At 46.3% G+C, this 18,071-nt stretch overlaps 1 long non-coding RNA gene across 1 annotated transcript; it reads right to left on the bottom strand.

Annotated features, from left to right (window-relative positions):
- Positions 1–2,231: 2,231 nt before the first annotated feature.
- LOC142834704 (uncharacterized) lies at positions 2,232–4,451 on the bottom strand. The gene is made up of 3 exons (XR_012907668.1): positions 4,133–4,451; positions 3,710–4,101; positions 2,232–3,490 (listed from the first exon to the last, which is right to left on the bottom strand). It is a non-coding gene; the product is annotated as an uncharacterized LOC142834704 (long non-coding RNA).
- Between the last annotated feature and the right edge of the window lie 13,620 nt (positions 4,452–18,071).

Genomic DNA, 18,071 nt, shown 5'->3' with positions numbered 1-18,071 from the left:
TCAATCTAAGTCAACTAAAATGGTGTGTTAATCAGGCCCAGATATTACAATAAAATTGGATGCCTCCTTCCTGGGGTCTGACAATGGCTCAGCCTTCACAGCCAACATTTCCTGATATCTGGCAACTGGAAACTCTATTGTACTTCAAGGTTACAAAACTCAAGATGGGTAAAATAAATATTCTTGAGACTAGTAAAAACTGGGCCAACCTACCTTTGTACTCCTACAGGCCAGGTACTCCTGCATATGGAGATGTTCATAAGACAAAAATGAGTGGCCAGTCCTTCCCCAGGTCCATGTATTAGCTCTGCAATAGGCCCAGAGGACCATTCGAAGACAGTTCAAGAGGCTGCATCCTTGCCTGCATCTGAGTCTGCCCACTAGTTTCAGTCTGGTGACTTTAAACTGGCAAAGAAAATCCTGACCCCCCCCAACCTGGAGCCAATGTGAAAAGGACCTTCCCCTGTGATCCTAGCTACCACCACAGTTCTGAAGGTTACCAAGGCCCTCCACAGACACTCCCCACCCCAGCTAAAGGAGGCTATGGAAGATATTAACAGATAGGTCGTCACCAGGTCCTCCGGGCCCCTAAAGATGAGACTGACATGGACCTTAGATTACAGTTGTCCTATTTTGTCTGCTTTTGCTTTCCCATGGGAAAGGCCTCAAGCTCCCATAGCTAGGATTTTGGGTATAGAAATTTTAAAAAACCAAAACTAGGGAGCTTATAGTCATAGGGACTAAACTTTCGTTCCAGGTAGATTTCTGCAAAATATTGCATTCAGAGGCTAGTGAAGGATAACTGGCTTGCTCGTAGAAAGAAGCACACGCCCCAGGACTGTGAGCCCACTAGTGAAGAGAAGGGGCTCTGTCTACATGGCACTATGCATGACCAGCTGATGCCCTGGAACTGCCAGAAGCCAGGGGAATGCCATTGTTCTTGGTGGGGTTACAACCTGAGTCCTGGGGTAGGCTGTTCTCTTCACCTTACTAGAAAGGATACCATCATCACTCGTCTGTGATCATGAGCGATGAGACCCCATATCCACGAAGGCTGGGACCTGGCAGGAAGCTAAAAAAAATCATTCTGTGGAAAAGAGAAAACCAGAGGCAGAAGTTAAAAGAATCAATGCGTTGACACCAGGACTAGTGTTTGTATATTTTTTTCTCATCTTTGAACATTGTTTTGAACTCAGATGACACCATGTTGTAGATAAATGTGGAGTCTACTTCTGTCACCTAAACCAAAATATTTTATATTTTAAGACTTTTTTTATATCTTACTTTTATTTATCTGTATCTATTGGCTTAATCCAAGATAAGAATGAGCATTGCAACATCTTTAAAATAAAAATTTCTCTTAATTTTGGATATTTTATTGAGAGCATATATGTAACTGTATTACTGCCAGATGCAAAAGGAAGAAAATTATTTCAAGACGTCTGATAATACTCGAAAGCATTAAGAAGTCGCTGTGTGGCAGCCTCCATCACAGTGAGAATGTGTCCACATTACCTCATTTAATCACTCCCTGGGGAGGGCAGTATCCTTGTGTCCCTGTTAAATGCAAAGACACTAAGACTTAAGGTAGTCATGGAGCCACCAAGAACAGAGCTCTCAACTTGTCAGAGCTGGGGCCTGGAGCCTGCCGGATCCCTCAAGCCAGACATTCCTAATTCCTGAATGCAATCCTGAGGCCAATGTACTTTCCTAGAGGTTTCTGAGTAAGAAGATTTTTACACAGAGCCTCTAATTCTATCTGCCGGTTTTATAGGAGGAATGCCCAGCTTCATTTTTCAGACTTGTCTTCGACTATTCAAGCAGGGTTTGACCCGTGTTTCCTACTTTAATTCCAAAAGTACAAGCCCAAAATTTATGCAAAGATAGTTAGGAGGGCTAAGAAGATGGCTCAGTCAGTAAGGTGCTTGCCTTGTAAACATGAGGAACCAAGTTGAGTTCCCAGAACCCACACCAAAAAGCCAGGCAGAGCAGAATGTATTTACAATCCCAACCCTGGAGAGGTGGAGATGGCTGAGTCCCGAGGGCTCTCTAGCCAGGCAGTTTAGCTGTATTTCAATAATAGCTCAGAAAACAAGGTGGACAGCACCCGAGGAATGACACCCAAGGCTGGCCTCTGGCCTATAGCACACACACGCATGAATACCTCCATACGCAGAACCGTACATATATGTGCCTCCTCACACACATACAAAGACGCACTAGAAGTCACTGGAAATGAAAAACCTGTGTCCACACAAACTTCGAAGAGGAACATTCACAGCACCTTTATAATTGCCCCAAGTTTGAAGCGATCCAGAACAATCCAGATCACCTTTCCACGGGTGGATGGGGAAGCAAACTCTAACACATCCACAGTGTGAAATATTTCTCTAATGTTGAAGGGAAACAAACTACCACGCACGGTGGGGGAGTCTCGAGGGAACTGATTAAATGAACTTACAAACCCGAAACATTAGTACTATATTTACATAGCATTCTAGAAACAGCTCAAGTAGTGAGTCTCAAGCTGGATGACGGGCCCACGAGGCAGAAGGGAGGATGCTGGTTTTGAAGGTCTGTGAGAGGACTCCCTAGGATAACGGGATGTTATATTGTCCTGACTGTAGTAGCCACCATGAATTCGCACAGGTGACAGCACTGTATAGAACCTGGGACACACAGGAGTGTGAACGGGAGCGGGAGAAATGGGTTAGAGGGTGAGGAAGTTATGAGGTTGAGCAGGCAGCTTGGCTCCATGGCTGTTTATTGAACTGGGCTCATTCTGTGTTCTCCAGGACCGTGAGTTACAAGAGGAAGACCAGGCTCAGTTTCAGGTGCTAAGAACTACCTAGAACTTGGCAGGACCCTTGTATCTGCAGCGTCCACCATCAGCGGTGAGCCAGATCTACATCTGAGCCATGGAGAACTCCTAACTACAGCTCTCAGTGCCATGGGTCAAGTGCTATAAAGATGCTAGGACCAGAAGGAGAAAGAAGAGAAGGGGCAGGTAAGAAGAAGCCTGGTGAGGAGAAGGAGAGGGAGACAGGAAGGGAGAAAACCAGGAAAGGCAAAGGAGAAAAAAGGAAATGGGAGAGGGGACACAAGGGGATGGGTGGGCTGGCCCTTCTGCCTTGTAGGCATGCCTTTGTTCTCTCAGCCAATCCTGAGAGCCCTCTCCATTCCTGGGGAAGTTCTACAAAGAGTGGGGTCCAGTACCAGCTGCTCCTCCACTACAAGAAGTTCGAGTGCCCTCCGAGTCCAGTGTGAAGTCTCAGGACAGCACTTGAGGGCAGGCAGTGTCTGCTTCCCTATGGTAACAGATGAGGTGACTAATCCAGAAGGCCTCAGGGCATCAAACAGCAGACCTAGGATGGAGTCCACGCTGTCCACTGTGCGAGATGCCTTCAGGCACAGAGGTCATTGAAAATCAAGTCCTCGGGCAGAGTTGAGAGCCTGGGGAGAGCCGGGTAGTGGTGGCAACAGGAGATGGCTGGAAAACAGAAAACCCCAGGTAGCATTTACCCAGGACTTACTTGCTGTGTCATCCGCATCCTCCCTGGATGGCTCAGAGATACCAGGAATAGCATCCTCATTTAGAGGTGACCCGATCTGCAGCTGTGGGAAGCCCACATCTTGACTCAGAACCACTGATACAAAAGCCCACGACCCATCCACTTCGGTTAAGTCACAATGGACCCTGGAGACTCACCAAACTCTCTCAATCCTGTATCCACTGAACACATTTGCTGGTTCAATTTTCTTCTCTCAAACAGATGGGTACCAGCTGAGGACTTGAGACACTGACAGCCAGGAGTAAACGCCAGGTAGAGTGCCTCCCGGCACGTGAAGACTAAGGTGGCACCATCCAGTTTCAAGTGGCTAAGTCTGTGGAACAGGCTGGTTGAGACTCTCAGCCCCGAGGATGCAGTCGGGTACCTGCTGAGCTGCCTCTGGAGCTGGTGTGATGCCCGACCTCTGTAGGAGTCACACAGGGCACAGGTGCCATCTCTGCCGTGCCGTCCATCAACCTCTGCTTAGCACAAAGGCCTGCCAGCCCTGTGGCCATCCAGCAGACGCAGCTTCTTTCTGATTTCTCACCTTCTACAGCCATTCCTACCCACCAGCTGCAAACCAGGAGGAGATCCAGCTGGCCTTTCCTCCTAAGTCCTAGCCCCAGGTTTGGGTCATCTGCCACACATCTGACCCATCTCAGCAGCTAAGAAGTTTGTACAGGTCAAGATGTCGCTGTGGCCATGAGAGACTTCCGGGGATTCCCTGCCCCCAAGCTGGTGTCTCTGTTTCTCTCACAGCCCACATTGCTCTCTCCTCTCCTATTCAGTGCCTGTCACTTTTGTTTTTTCTGCCCACCATCCATTATTCTTTACCCCATTCCTCCCCGGCTTGTCTCTGCCACCCCCCTTGAACTACGTTCTCTCTGTCTCTAGCTCTTCATGGCTGCCTCCCTTAGAATCTCAGCCCTGTCTCACAGTGGCTCTATCCTGGACATGCGCCCTCCTCCCCAGCAGCTCTTTCCCACTGCACAAGGCAGAGCCTTTCATGAGCAGAGGCCTGACCTTGCACAATGTTTGCTTTGTCCTGGGGGTTCAGAGCCAAACAGAAACAGGGGCAGGAGTGTTCCTGGTGGCCTTGGCGTGCCTTCACCAAGCCTCACATTGTTCTGCGAGTCTGAGGGTACAGCCCTGCCACAGCAGGCTAAACCCACCAACAGCAAACCCTGCGGACTTCCAGACAGAACCAGAAACCACAAAGCAGGAGTCCCATGGATGGTCTTCGAAGGCATGCCATTTTCTTTGAGAGGAATCTCGGAGTGGAGGAAAAGCTAGGCAGTCCACTTACCCAGTCCTCACGCAGCAAGCATCGTGCTAAACAGTCGTCAGCTGCTGGTGGGCTCGACTCTATCAAAGGGGAGAGCTACAGCCCTAGACCAAGGACTCACAGACAACTGCACTCAAGCCATTCACCGGGAGGAAGTAACAGGTGCTACCCTAGGGCCTGGCAATAGGAGTGAGAAAGCTGTGAAGCTGAGGATGCAGAAACCAGCAGCCAGCTCTGTGTCTGCAAGGTCTGTTGCCATGCCTTTCATGGCCAATTCTCTCGCTTTTGCCAGGTCTGTGTGTTTAATTCAAAACAAAGATGGATCGTAGACTTGCCAGTCAAGAGTCCATTACCTCTGTGCCCTGTGCTGGCTGCATCCTATACACTTTCCATTTCAGCCTCATAGTGCGGTCAAATTCCCGGTCCAGCATGAGTGTTCCCGAGTGAGGACAGGTGACATGATGCTAGCCAACTCCTTCCTACCGTGAAAACACAGCAGGGCTCCCAGGCCAGCGGCTGGGGACCTCATGGTTACTATACACCTAGCCAGGTGCCCCCACAGAGAAGAGGCGGTTTTGTCTCTAGCTCAGATCCCACACCGAGGGGCCTGGCGTTCCTGTCCCGAGGGATATTCTCTTTCCCCTTCTCAAGTTGAGTTTTTCTCCTCTTCAGTTATCAAAACATCAAACCTTTGATCCTCTGCCCCATCAGACAAATCCAGCTTAATTGCCTCAGTGGGCCCAGGCATGGAAATCAAAGACCTGTTTAGGGAGGGTGTCTGCCACCTGGCAGGCTCTCCTCCCCAGACCTGGAACACACAAAATCCTTCAGCCATAGGATTAGGGAGAGCCCTGCACCACCGAGAGCAAAACCTGGCACCCTGCCTGGGGGAAGGATGGGCAAGAGGGGCAGGAGGGATGCAATTTGGGGAACAGTCTGTCATGTCTTTGATAAAGGCAAAAGGTACCAATTCTGTCTCCTTCTGTCATTTTACTGAGGTAACCCAACAGGAAAGTACAGAAAGTTTTCTTGTGGTCACGGAGTTCAGTTGGAAATGAACAAGAGAAAACAATAATCTGGAGACTGTAGTGCCAAGAAGAATAAACATAAACTACCAATAAATTCATAAAAGACAATGGCTTCTGATAGCAAGCACAGGGGAAATTTAAAAGTTGACATACATTTTTCACTCCTGGATAGGTGTCACTTTTTTTTTAATGTTTGCTGTTTCTTTTTGTTTGTTTTGTTTTCCAAGACAGCGTTTCTGTGTGTAGCCCTGGTTGCCCTGGTTGTCCTGGAACCAGGTGTGTAGACCAGAAATCTGCCTGCCTCTGCCTCCCAAGTACTGGGTGAGAATCATCGCCATCTGATTGGCTAGTCACATTTTAAAAATATGATCTGCAAACAGGTCAAAGAGATATTTCTGAAATTTATTAGAATAAAAGGCCACTTGGATTTTGCATGAGTCTTAAAGGGTGAAGTTTTCCCCTGAAAACTGTATTTTCTTTTGGGAAAATGTGTATAGAACAATACAAAGTTTGCTACACAATGAGGTGGTGCGTGGGACCCAGAGAGATGGCTCAGTGGGTAGAGTGACTGCAGCAAATGCGTGAGGCTGAATTTCCATCCCCCAAAGTCACAGATCCACTGCCAGTCACTGCTGAAGCTGAGACCGTAGGGTCTGGGGTGCCCCGGCCAGATAGTCTACCATTTGGCGACTTCTAGGTGTAGTGAAAGGCCCTGCACCAAAGAACAAGGAAGGGGCTGTAGAGATGGCCCAGCAGTAAAGAAATCTTGTTGTTCTTACAGAGAACCCAGGTTCGATTCTCAGCCCTCACACGGCTGCTCATGTTTCTCTGTAACTTCAGGTCCGAGAGCTCCAGTGCCCTTTTCTGGCCTCTGATTGCACTAGGCATGCAGGTTGTGCACAGACATACACAGGCAAACCACTCACTCATACACATAAAGTAATAATATAAATAAGGAGATCCATAGAGGAAGATATCCAATGCCAATCCCTGACTTACACACACACACGCAGTCAGTCCTACAAGCCTGCACACACACACACACACACACACACACACACACACACACACACAGTGATGATTTTACTAACATTTGTCAAAAATTAGCAAGTAGGAGAACAGTTCTTTTTTAAGTGTTTAATTTTATTTGTGTACGTAACATGTAGCTGTGAGCACACGGGCAATGGTATGTGTACCTGTGTCTTCATCCCCGTGCAGGCCAGAAGTCAAAGTCAGGACTTACTGGCCAGCAAACCCTCAGAAATCTGTTTCTGCCCTCCAAGGAACTGGGGCCACAGGCCCATGACATCACATCCAGCTCTTATCCAGGTGGTAGGATCTGAACTCAGGTCTTCACGCTTGTACAGAAGACAATTCACAGGCAGATCCACCTCCTCAGGCCGCAGAGAATAGTTAACCCTTAACACTCGATGATCGGTAAAGGATTCCTCTTAGGGAACCTCTTGCCACCGTTATATGAATTGTGGTCGCCCACAGGGAAAGACACCTGTGTCGTATTTTAAGTGGGAAAAAAAAAGCAATGAAACAAAAAAATAAGCACTTGTGAGAAAAATAATTTCAAGGCAAATATAAAATATACATAACAGTCTCTCATCAACATATATTGGCAAAGGCACGTTCATGCATGCATTGATAATTACCACTCATGCATTCACTGTATATAATATTAAAATGCAGGCACATAGCTGCGCAATTGAAACAGATAAATAAATGCTAATTTATTTATAATAAATATATGACAGTTTGGATAGCAAAGTGTTTTGCATATTGGTTTCTGTAGAAGTGTACAGAATTACAGACGGGGGGAGCACAAATGGGAAGGGAAAGGGTTTAAGGAGGTTTTATTCTGCATGGTTCTCCTCCTGTTTCATTCATGTGGTAACAGTTAACTTCAGTGCTGCTTTTGAAGGTTAGCAGTTCTGTATGTCTCTGTGAAGAGGTCTTGCACACCCATGGGCATTCCTGACGTGCACACAGAAGGGCTCCTTCTGTTTTCTCAAAGGTCTCCAAGGAGGGATGACTCCTCATCATAAGTAATTTTTCTTTTCATGCCCAACCTACCCAGTGTGCAAGAAAGCTCTTTCTTTCCTCAGAGGTCCCAGGTCCCCTTCTCAGAGTGAGACATGTCACATTAGGAGTCAATGGGGCATGGAACCCAGGTCTTCCCCTGAGTATGGCAGGGGAGTGCAGGGGAGTGAAGATACAGGTGAAGACCTTTAACCCGGGAAAGCTTTCTCTCAGTGACTCAAACCATGGCCATCTAAGGAAATGTGTGTCTCAGGTGAACCCAAACTTTTCTGGGGAAGTAAGAGTCAGGAGTTGCTGCTTTCTGCTTCTAGAACATACCTTAAAAATTCCAAACTCACTTCAGACCCTGCCTTGAGAAGATCTCCGTGAAGCCAGTGGCTTGCTGTTCCCCTGATTGCAACCCTGACTACTTGAGCAAGCAAGTCTTTCCAGTGTGCGTAGGGAGGGAGACTCGGGCATTAAGATTAACATAGCACTGAAAACAGTTGACAGAGGAAGACAGGAAGCCTTTCCACACCTGTCCAGGGTTCTACTAAAGAATACAGCATGTGATGGGGGGGGGGCAAGATATGCAAAAGGAGGTGCCACGTGATTAGATGCCATGTGGCATTTCCTCATCTTTCCAGCTCCCCCCCTTCCCCGCTCTTGGGAGTCATTTTCTTTCTTAGCAAACTGTCTCTCTTTCCGGCCACACTCATGTGTCTGGTGCCATCCTTTTCCTGGGGTCCAAGAGCTTAGCGAGGTGCCCTCTGATCTAAGATCTGGAGCTCCGGATCTTGTGGCAGGCTTCTCCTCCCACCCCACAGACCCCACTCTTCCCGCTGCCTGCCCTCTAGATCTAAACCAAATGCTCTCACTTTTTCTTCTGTCTCCCCTCTTAGTGGCTGCTGGGATTTTCAGTTTGTCTGTGCTGTTCTTTCTCTTTGAAACACTAATAAAATGATCCTTGAATTCCCTTCTAGAAAAGATCAGTTTTAAATTCTTTTATTAAGGAGACAGAACCCAGAAGGGGAGTCTCAGTTTCTCCACTAACACAAGGACCTGACCACCCCATGTCACCACCACAAAAGCCCTTTCCCACATATTCTCCTCGACACCCAATAATTTCAAGGCAAATATAAAATATTCAAAGGTACACCCATGCGTGCGTTGATAATTACCACTCATGCATTCATTATATAATATTAAAATGCATCTTATTATTTTTAAATATAGATTTTTATTATATTTATTAAAATTAAATGAAAATGCACCTTTACATAGCCATGCAGTTAAAACACAGATAAATAAATGCTGATTTATTTATACTAAATACATGACAGTTTGGCCCACAGAGTTTGGCCCCTCTGTCCTGCTTTCTTCCCCATCATGACTCTTCTGCCTGTCTCTCCAACCCGCCTGCCACTACTACAGACCCTGCTCCACGCCAGGTGAGCCAGTGGCAGGCTCCTGGTCGCCTTCATCCCATCTCTGTGGTTCTCCCACAATGCCCTCCTCTGAAGTCATCTCCATTTGGCTTCACCCTGCCTGATCTCAGGGATGCAGCTTAAATGTCGTCTCTTCTGGCCCTAGCCTCCCCAGGGTGGATTAGAGGTTCTCGTCTGTCCTCCGAACCCTCTGTCATGCCATCTGTCACCTTGTCAGTTTCAAACACGTGACCAGGAGCTGTGTGAGGAGAAGGCCCCACCTGGCTCTTCCCAAGTCCCCTAGACAGCCTTCCTATCTTGTCTGACTCACCTTCATGGAAGATGTGTATAAACAGAAAAGCGAAAGGACAAGAAAGAACCTTGGGTGGGGGAAGAGACATGTTCTCAAAGGTAAGCAGCAGACACCAAAGAACACTTTTGCGTACCAGAGAAGGCAAAACTTGTACAGTGTGGGGGCCCAGGAAGTCTCAGGGGGATGCTGTCACGGGGAGGAAATGATTAAATTTCTCTCCTCCCCTTGCACCCTGCCCCGCACCTGTCACCTTTACTCTTTCTTAGCTGTAGTATTTTAGTTTCCTCTTGAGCCAAGTGTTGGTCCCAACATGTCGCAGCAGCCGCATGAAGGTACTGGCCCTCGCCATTCACCCTCACTCTTGTCTCAATCAATCTTGAGTTTAGCTGGGTCTCCTCTACGCACAGTATTGACTGCCTGCAAGCGTTATTTGTTCTTACCTTCAGCCCCGGGCCTTGAGGTCAACTGGGTCCACATGCCTGGGTATTCCCAACTGCAGGGGGTTCTTCCTGACAAGAGATAACAGCTATGAAGCTCACAGTCTGTGGGAATCAGAGAGGAGTAAACAGAACTGGGGTTAAAATAAGATAATATTGACAAGAAGACAGAGAGACTAGGACTCACTGCAGTGGGGAAGCCAGGACTCCTCACGGAGGAAGTGACACTAGACTTCAGGGAAAAGGTGACGGACTGCACAACCAGAGCAGTGACAAAGACCTTGGAGCACAGAAAACGTGCAAGGCTCCCAGGAAGATTTAAGCATGGATGCAGAGACAACAGGGAAATGTGGGCGGCATCTAAAACAAGTCTTAGAAGGGACAGACGGAGAAGGGCAATTGGTGTCACTCTCTGGAAACGGAGTTGATCCCCTGTTAGAACAATATGGAAGAATTCAATGGTTAATCAACCTAAAGCCAATATGAGAACATCCAGGAGCCCACAGTGTCCTGACAAGTCATCAGAATTCTGGGAAGGCTTTCCGTGGCCAAGAGCATCAAAGCTGGAAGCAGTGTGGGAGGGGGGCATTTGTCATGAACCAGGGCCTGGCTCATATTTCCTGAAGGCTCAAGCCTTGCTAGAGAAATGTCTTTCAACATTGAGGTGGTATGGATTGTAACTCTGGGTTTGTGATGTTTATAAACTGCCTGCATTATCCTATAGCTTGAGTTATTTCCCATCCTTACCCCATGAATAAAACAGACACGCAGTACAAAACTATCTTCATATCGTGACTGACTTTTACAGTTTGAGTTCACGTAGCATGGTATAAAAAGACTTTACAACTTCAAGTTCTTCAGCACCAAATCTTTTGTTATACTTTTTTTTTTCATTTTGCTACGGTGCCTCTGTAAGGGGTTTTACAATCTAACTTAAAGAAGAGTCAGCAGCAGCGTCTTTAGGAACTATCTAGTTACTGTCTAGTAACGATCTCTTTTCAATTCATGGATTCTTTTGTTTTCTCTCTCTTCTAAATTTATTCCCTGCTTTGGTGATGAGCCCAGGCCACTTTCCTCCCTGCTAGAATCAGACGTGATAGTAATACGATCAAGGGTGGCCACATTCAGTAGGAAACCCACAGATTACTCCTGGACCTTCCAGGGAAGGAATGATGACACTAGCTGTACAAGTTGAACATATTTAACATAAATTATTCTGACAATCAAGATTCAACACGAACAAAAATGCATCTTGTTAAGCATTTTGAACTTCATGAACTTAAGCACACATTCCAGAACATTCAGCCCAGTGCAGGATTTAACCGAACATAACATGATTTTGAAGAATTCCTTGAGCCTAAAGGATTCAAAAAAAATAACTTTCCTGGAGGTCTGTTTGGCCAGCTGCAAACAGAACACACCCAGAAAGAGAAAGCTTTACTTATAAGTTGTTAATTCCAACAGCGTCCAGGTGAGCCTTGTGTCTGTCTGCCCTCTGTCAAACTTCTCTCAAGAGGAGGCCATGGGATGTGCCTGGGGTCAGGAAAGCACTTCTGAGATGGCCTCAGAGGATGAAATACAGTTGATTATCAGTTGCCTCAAATGCTTGAGATCTGAAGTGGTTTATGTTTCAGAGAACTTGCTTATAGTCAAATCTTGGAGATGGAACCCAAGTCCAGACAGGAAATACATCTATATTTTAAAATATACCATTGACGGCCATCTTACATGCTTGTTTTCTGGATTTATTTCCTTTTGTTTTATAATTTCAAAATGTACTCTTTTGTAATTTCACACGTATTTATAAATAAGTAATATCCAACCCCCCCCCAGTCTCTTCCATTCCATCCTCCCAAGCCTGAACCCCACACCCCTTCCCAACTTCATGTCCTTAAATATCTACCCTACCCATGGAATACAACAAGTGCTGCCTGTATGTTCACGGGTGTGAATGTGGGGTCTTGCACTGGAGCCTGGAGAACCTGCAAGAAGTCACACCCCTGAAGAAAACGGACTCTTCCTCCGGAGCAGCCATCAGCTGCCTGCAGTTCCTGAACCTTTGGCCCATCCATGCTGGAATGTTGGCGGCTGGATCTTGTAGCGGTCTTGTGCCGGCCATTACAACTGCTGTGATGTTATGAGTGCTACAGCCCTATTGTATCCGGAGGACACTGTTTCTATTTCACAGTTGTTCTCCTGACCTCTGACCCTTACAATTCAGCCTCCCACTTGCAGAGTGCTTCATGAGTCTTGAGGGCAAGAGAATGTGTATAGCAATCCCATTTAGTGCTAAGCATTCCACAGTCACTTATTTTCTGAAATTTGACTGACTGTGGGTCTCTGTGTGTCTTGATGACCTTTTTATTGTTGTGAGATGACACTATGATCAAGGCAACTTATAACAGCAAACATTTAATTTGGGGCTTAAAGTCTCAGAGTATTAGAGTCCATGGCTAACATGATGTTCATAGGCAAATGGCATGACATTGGAGTAGTAGCTGGGAACTTGCATTCTTATATATAAGTAGGAGGCTAGGAGGCAGAGAGAGAACACTAACTGGCAATGGCAGTGGCCTTTGAGACCTTAAAACTGACCCCTAGCAACATACCTCCTCCAACAAGACTCTACTTCCTATATACTTCTTAATCCTTCCCGAACAGCTCTACCAATGGGGGACCAAGTATTCAAATACATGAGATTATAGGGACCATTCTCTTTCTAACCACCAGACTGTTTATCACCAACCACTGCAGAAATATACAGCTTCTGTAATGAGTAATGAGAGTAGTATTCATATAGGCATAAGGGAAAGTACTAAAAAGGCAGTTTGATAGTTTAATATTATGTCCCTTTAACAAAATATTAGTAGTTTCTCCTCTAGGGCCTAGGACCTCTCCAGCCATGGCTTCTTTGCTATATTTTCAGTCTCAAGCATATATTTCCTCCTAAGAAGTGGCCCTTAAATCCAATTAGAAAGCTGTTGGTTACTGCGTAACATTTGTACCACTGTGGCATCAATGGGCATATCTTACCAGGCCAGCCATTACTGTACAATGCAGGGTTCACAGCTAGATAAGAGTTTTCTCCCCCAGTAGCCCGCTGTATTGGAGCCCTTGGCATGATGGAAACTCACCATCAAGGAGGTCACTGCCAGGTCCATACCAGTTTGACTTTTCAGTGTCCCTCAAGGAAAGTGCTGTACATTGTTTGTAACAACCATGTGCTCACAACAAAGACAACAAAGCTTCACAGAGAGGACTCTTCCCCTTGTGACATCATGTCAATACTAGGGGAAAAATAGATTTCAGAGTAATTTTTATTCTGTCCTTTGGGTATTGAGATGTTGAATCTTGATCTGATCATTTGAGATGAGCAGTGGAATGAAGAACCTGTGTAGGGAAAAATACAAACAGGAACTTCTCCATCAATACCCTGGAGGAAGCTGGGTCTGGATGAGATGAAGATGCCGATGAGAAAGGATACGCTGACACCAGATGCCTAGAATCTGAGACACCACAAGTGTCCTGCAGCAGATAATGTCTACATATTCTTTGCTTCTAAAATCAGGCCAAGGACCGGCTCAGCTTTTGGAGTATCTCCATCTTCAACATTAAGGAGAAGAATTCAATGGCAAGCTTGCTGAAGGACCAAAAACAGGACCCTCCATAAAAAAACTCTTCTCCCCCACTCCCACTTGGTTTCCAGAATCATGGTGGAAGGACAGACATGTCTGAAGGAGCTGGAATTACACAATGACAAAGACCAGCCCCCTACCATAGAGAATACTAGATAACTGTGACCACACACACACAATATTTTTCTGAGCCTCAGTTTCCTTCTCTGTCCACCAGGAATCATATAACTTACAAGAGTTCTGATGAGAAGCTAATGAGAACAAATGTGGGCAAGGACCCATCAATTATAAAACACCCACTGAGAGGGGAGGTATCATGATGATTTATTTATAAGGACCGAAGGGTTGTCCCAAGATGTATTTTTCTGCATCTCGATTCTTCTATCTCTTCTTTGGGACAGCTCATCTCCCCTTAATACCTCCCTTTGCTGGTACAGCCTCTCCTGCTGATCTCTAAATTAGTGCAATCCTCCTTCCACTCCCCCCCGGAGAATTTCAATTCCTTTAATCCAATGAAATGAGGAGTTCAGGCCATCATCTTCAAAGAATAAGAATAAAATTTGGGGACCAAAATTATACCCATCGGGATTGCCTCTGTAGAAACACTTTGGAATTCTTTTTCATGCCCTATTAAATAATTAAAATGTTTCTTTTCTGAATCTAATGTTAGTTATTTAAACCCTGGTCCTAAACTCCGTTAGCAACCTGATTAGCACAAAACTTTAGATGCCAGTTGGATTAGTTTTATAGATTTTTTTTTTCATTGAAAGGCAACACGTGAACAAAGATAAGTGCATGGTTATGGTTTAGATGCTATGCTCTCAGGAAACAGGTTAAATTTCAGCCGACATGATTAATCTTGCTCTATTTATTAGCTTGTTAGTGTAATCAATGCCCTCCATTTGTGTTAGGGGCAGCTAGTACATCAAAGTCGCTTCTGTGGACTCCAATACATTGTCCTGTTCTCCAACGGCATTCCTAATGGATACTCAATGCTAGTGATCTTATATGTCATAAAGGAGATATTCGGTGTTCGGGCTGGATAAAGTTGAGACAAAAAGCAGAAAGAGAGAGAGAGAGAGAGAGAGAGAGAGAGAGAGAGGGAGGGAGGGAGGGAGGGAGGGAGGGAGGGAGAGAGAGAGAGAGAGAGAGAGAGAGAGAGAGAGAGAGAGAGAGAGATATGAAATTACAATTTGGGCCATTTCCATCTGCCTCTCTCTCCGGTCCTATTCACCTGAACCACCCTGTCTGAGTAAGCTACTGGGGAAAGCCAGATGCCAAAGAAAGGATCTGGAGGGAGGAGAAGGCAGTAGGAATTCAGGAACACAGCCAGAGCTAAGCCCACCTGTCAGGCAGAGGCTTCAGAAAGAGGCTAAGTGAGGTGCCTGGGAGAGGGGGTGAAGCATAGTTGGCAAGGAGAGCAAGTCCAGGGAAGGCCTCTTTGAGTCTTAACTCAAAGGTTAATAAAACCCCAGGCCAAAGTCAGAGGCAAGAAAAAAAGCTATGCACTTTTAGACCAGTCCTGGAGGAAATGACCAAACAAAACCAGTGATCACTAAGATTTAACACAGTTTGTGCAGCAGCTTAGCTCATCTTACGTTTTGTGCAGAAGCAAGTCCTGGCTGCACGCGTCCCCAGAAACCTGGGTCCTGCTCCTTCCAGACTTTGCTTTCTACCCTAGGGGATCTGCCAAGGAAGTTCCCATCCCTATCTCCTGCTGGGTTCTATCTCGGACACAGAAATGTTTCTCCCTTCAGGGCATCATTGTGGAAAAAAATGCCCTACAAGCTCTTCATTTAAAGTAACATTAGCTTCTGTGTTTGCTAAGAGGTTGCAATGTTCTTCCAATGCCATGTACTTCTATAGAGGCCATCTGTGCGGGGCATTGAGGAACACGGTGCCTGGATTAGGACAGAAGACTGCTATTGGTGCACTAGCCTCCTAGGAATTCTTTCGGGAATTACTTGATCTAAAAAGGACAACTCCCTGGACTCTCCAAGTTGGGTCTGGGACTCCATGAAATCATGAAGACAAGGACCAGGCAAGGAAATAAGGTCATGCCACGGATGGCCACACAGCACTAGGCTCGGGGAGTGCATGGGTCAGATACACTGACTCCATGGAAGAGCGAGCAGCCATAAAGATCCAGGACACATGTATTTCTCCTGAAATCCATGCAAGTCTACATGGGAGTTTGGGGGGGAAGCTAGTGCTAAGCTGTGACTGAGGATCAGAAAACAGGGTGGGATATAATAAAGCTAAGATCAGAAAGAACCAAAGGCCACCCGGAGATGCAAGGGAGCAGGGACTGGTACCATGTGGTCAACCCTGGAAGACCCTATCTAGATGTTCTTCCTTCTTAAGATTTCTTTGGCCTGTTTCTGAGAGTTCTGTGGATGCTTCCAGAACTTTCTTTGCTACCAAGTATTGTCTGGCATCTAGTCTAAGTTTTTACAAGGCCATTCCTTGCACCTAACAGTGATCAGTCACAACATGAGTACCAGCAAGACCACCTGGGACTGTCCTGGTACCAGAGCAAGGCTGTGCAATGCCTATCACAGCTGGACATTCTCTGAATCCAGCCTACTGCAACTCTTTCCCCCTACAAGTGTTCCATGATCCCCCACTAAATGTTCACACCCTCTAGCTCTCTGGAGACTTACATTAGCGGGTAAGGAGAGGAGCCACACTTGGATGTGACTACCTAAGTCCTACGAACAAAGTGCTATGTACTTCTCCCAAGAGCAGCAACGTCATAGAGATACTCACAAGCCCATGCATGACCCCAGCGCTCAAACTCCCAGCAAGGGACAGAGCTGAAGGGCAGAGAAACCCATGCAGTAACTTGGTCACCAATGACAACAGCAGGTAGTCATGGGTTATTTGTCCCTGTAGCTTTGCTAAGCACTTGGTTTTTTGTTTTTTCATTCAGTTCTCCAGACTCTCTGGAAGTATAGTCTTTGCACTTGAGAGAGAGGGACTGGACCTCACAGGGATTGAGTGACAGTTCATGGTCCTAGACAGTCTCAGTATGTAATGGTTTAGCCCCCTAAATCATCCACCCTACTTGGTCAAACCACAGCTAGGAACTCGGTGTGGTGAGCACCAACTTGTGGCATTACCCCTTTAATTTTAACCTAATTTAGCTCTTCCTTCTTTCACCCTCCTCTTCTCTTCTTTTTCCCTTCCTTTCCTCCATCCCTTCCCCACCCCAGTCTCTCTTCCTCCCTCTCTTTCCCTCCTCTCTCCTTTCCATCTTCCCCTCTCTTTCATTTGAACAAGAATGCATGAGGCCTCCACTACCATGGGGGGGGGGGGGCTGAACTGCTGTCTTTGTCTGTGCCGTGGGCTATAATAACCTAAATAGATTGCAGTTTAATATAAGTGCCCCAAAATTATAGTACAAAGCTGTTAGCTGAGGTTTATCATTAAACAAAGATCAGAAGTCTCCTCTGTGCTCCCGTGGGTGTTACGCAAACGATGACGGATAACTTTAAGCCCACGAAGCATTATGTAGCGCTTAGAATCGTGGCCACGCCGCGATGATGGTGGTTTTCTTGGGGTTATGGATGCCTGAGAGGTTTGTTTTTTTTCTCCAAATGTTTGGTTTTCAAATTTGATCCGAAACACATGCATTAATTCTGTAATGAAGAATAAAAAGGAGAAGTCAAATACGGGGCCCAGGTGGAGACTCAGGAAAGTGTGCAGCTATAAAGGAGGTTACTGGGAAATGGAGCAAAATGTGGTCAGATGAGGAGGACTCGTGGTCACTTAGGGGTGCGTGCACAGAAGACTAACGCCAGCCACAGGGTGACTGGAGAAATGTGTTGTCAAAGAAGAAACTGTGATAAGGTCAGTGGCCTGAGATGCCATCTGAAAACTTCCTGCCATGGCAAAAATGTCCCTTCCACAAATTCAGTGCATTTCTCACTCCTTGTGCTGGGTCTTCCAGCATCATCCATCAGCTACATGCCCTCCTGGGTAAACATGACAGGCCTTTGCAGACATTCTGGGAAGTTTTATCCTGGATTTCAGAGTGTAGTGATTAAAATTATTTGTAGGTATTGTTTGTGTGTGTGTGTGTGTGTGTGTGTGTGTGTGTGTGTGTGCATGTGTGCACACGTACCCATGCACACGTGACTGTATGCATACATGCATGAAGGGCAGAGGTCAGCCTCAGGTGCTGATCCCCAGGTGTGGGGAATATTTGTGAAAGTAAGGACACCTTGTTTTTGAGACAGGGACTCTCGCCACCTTGGCGGGCCAGTGAACCCTGGAGACCTACCCAGCTCCATCTTCACAGACACAGATTACAGATGTCTTCCACCATCTCCAACCTTTCCTGTGGCCTCTGGGGATTTAATTCA

The sequence above is a fragment of the Microtus pennsylvanicus genome, chromosome 14 (genome assembly GCF_037038515.1).
Source record: "Microtus pennsylvanicus isolate mMicPen1 chromosome 14, mMicPen1.hap1, whole genome shotgun sequence".
Lineage (NCBI taxonomy): Eukaryota > Metazoa > Chordata > Mammalia > Rodentia > Cricetidae > Microtus > Microtus pennsylvanicus.
This window is presented reverse-complemented; position numbering and strand designations above follow the sequence as displayed.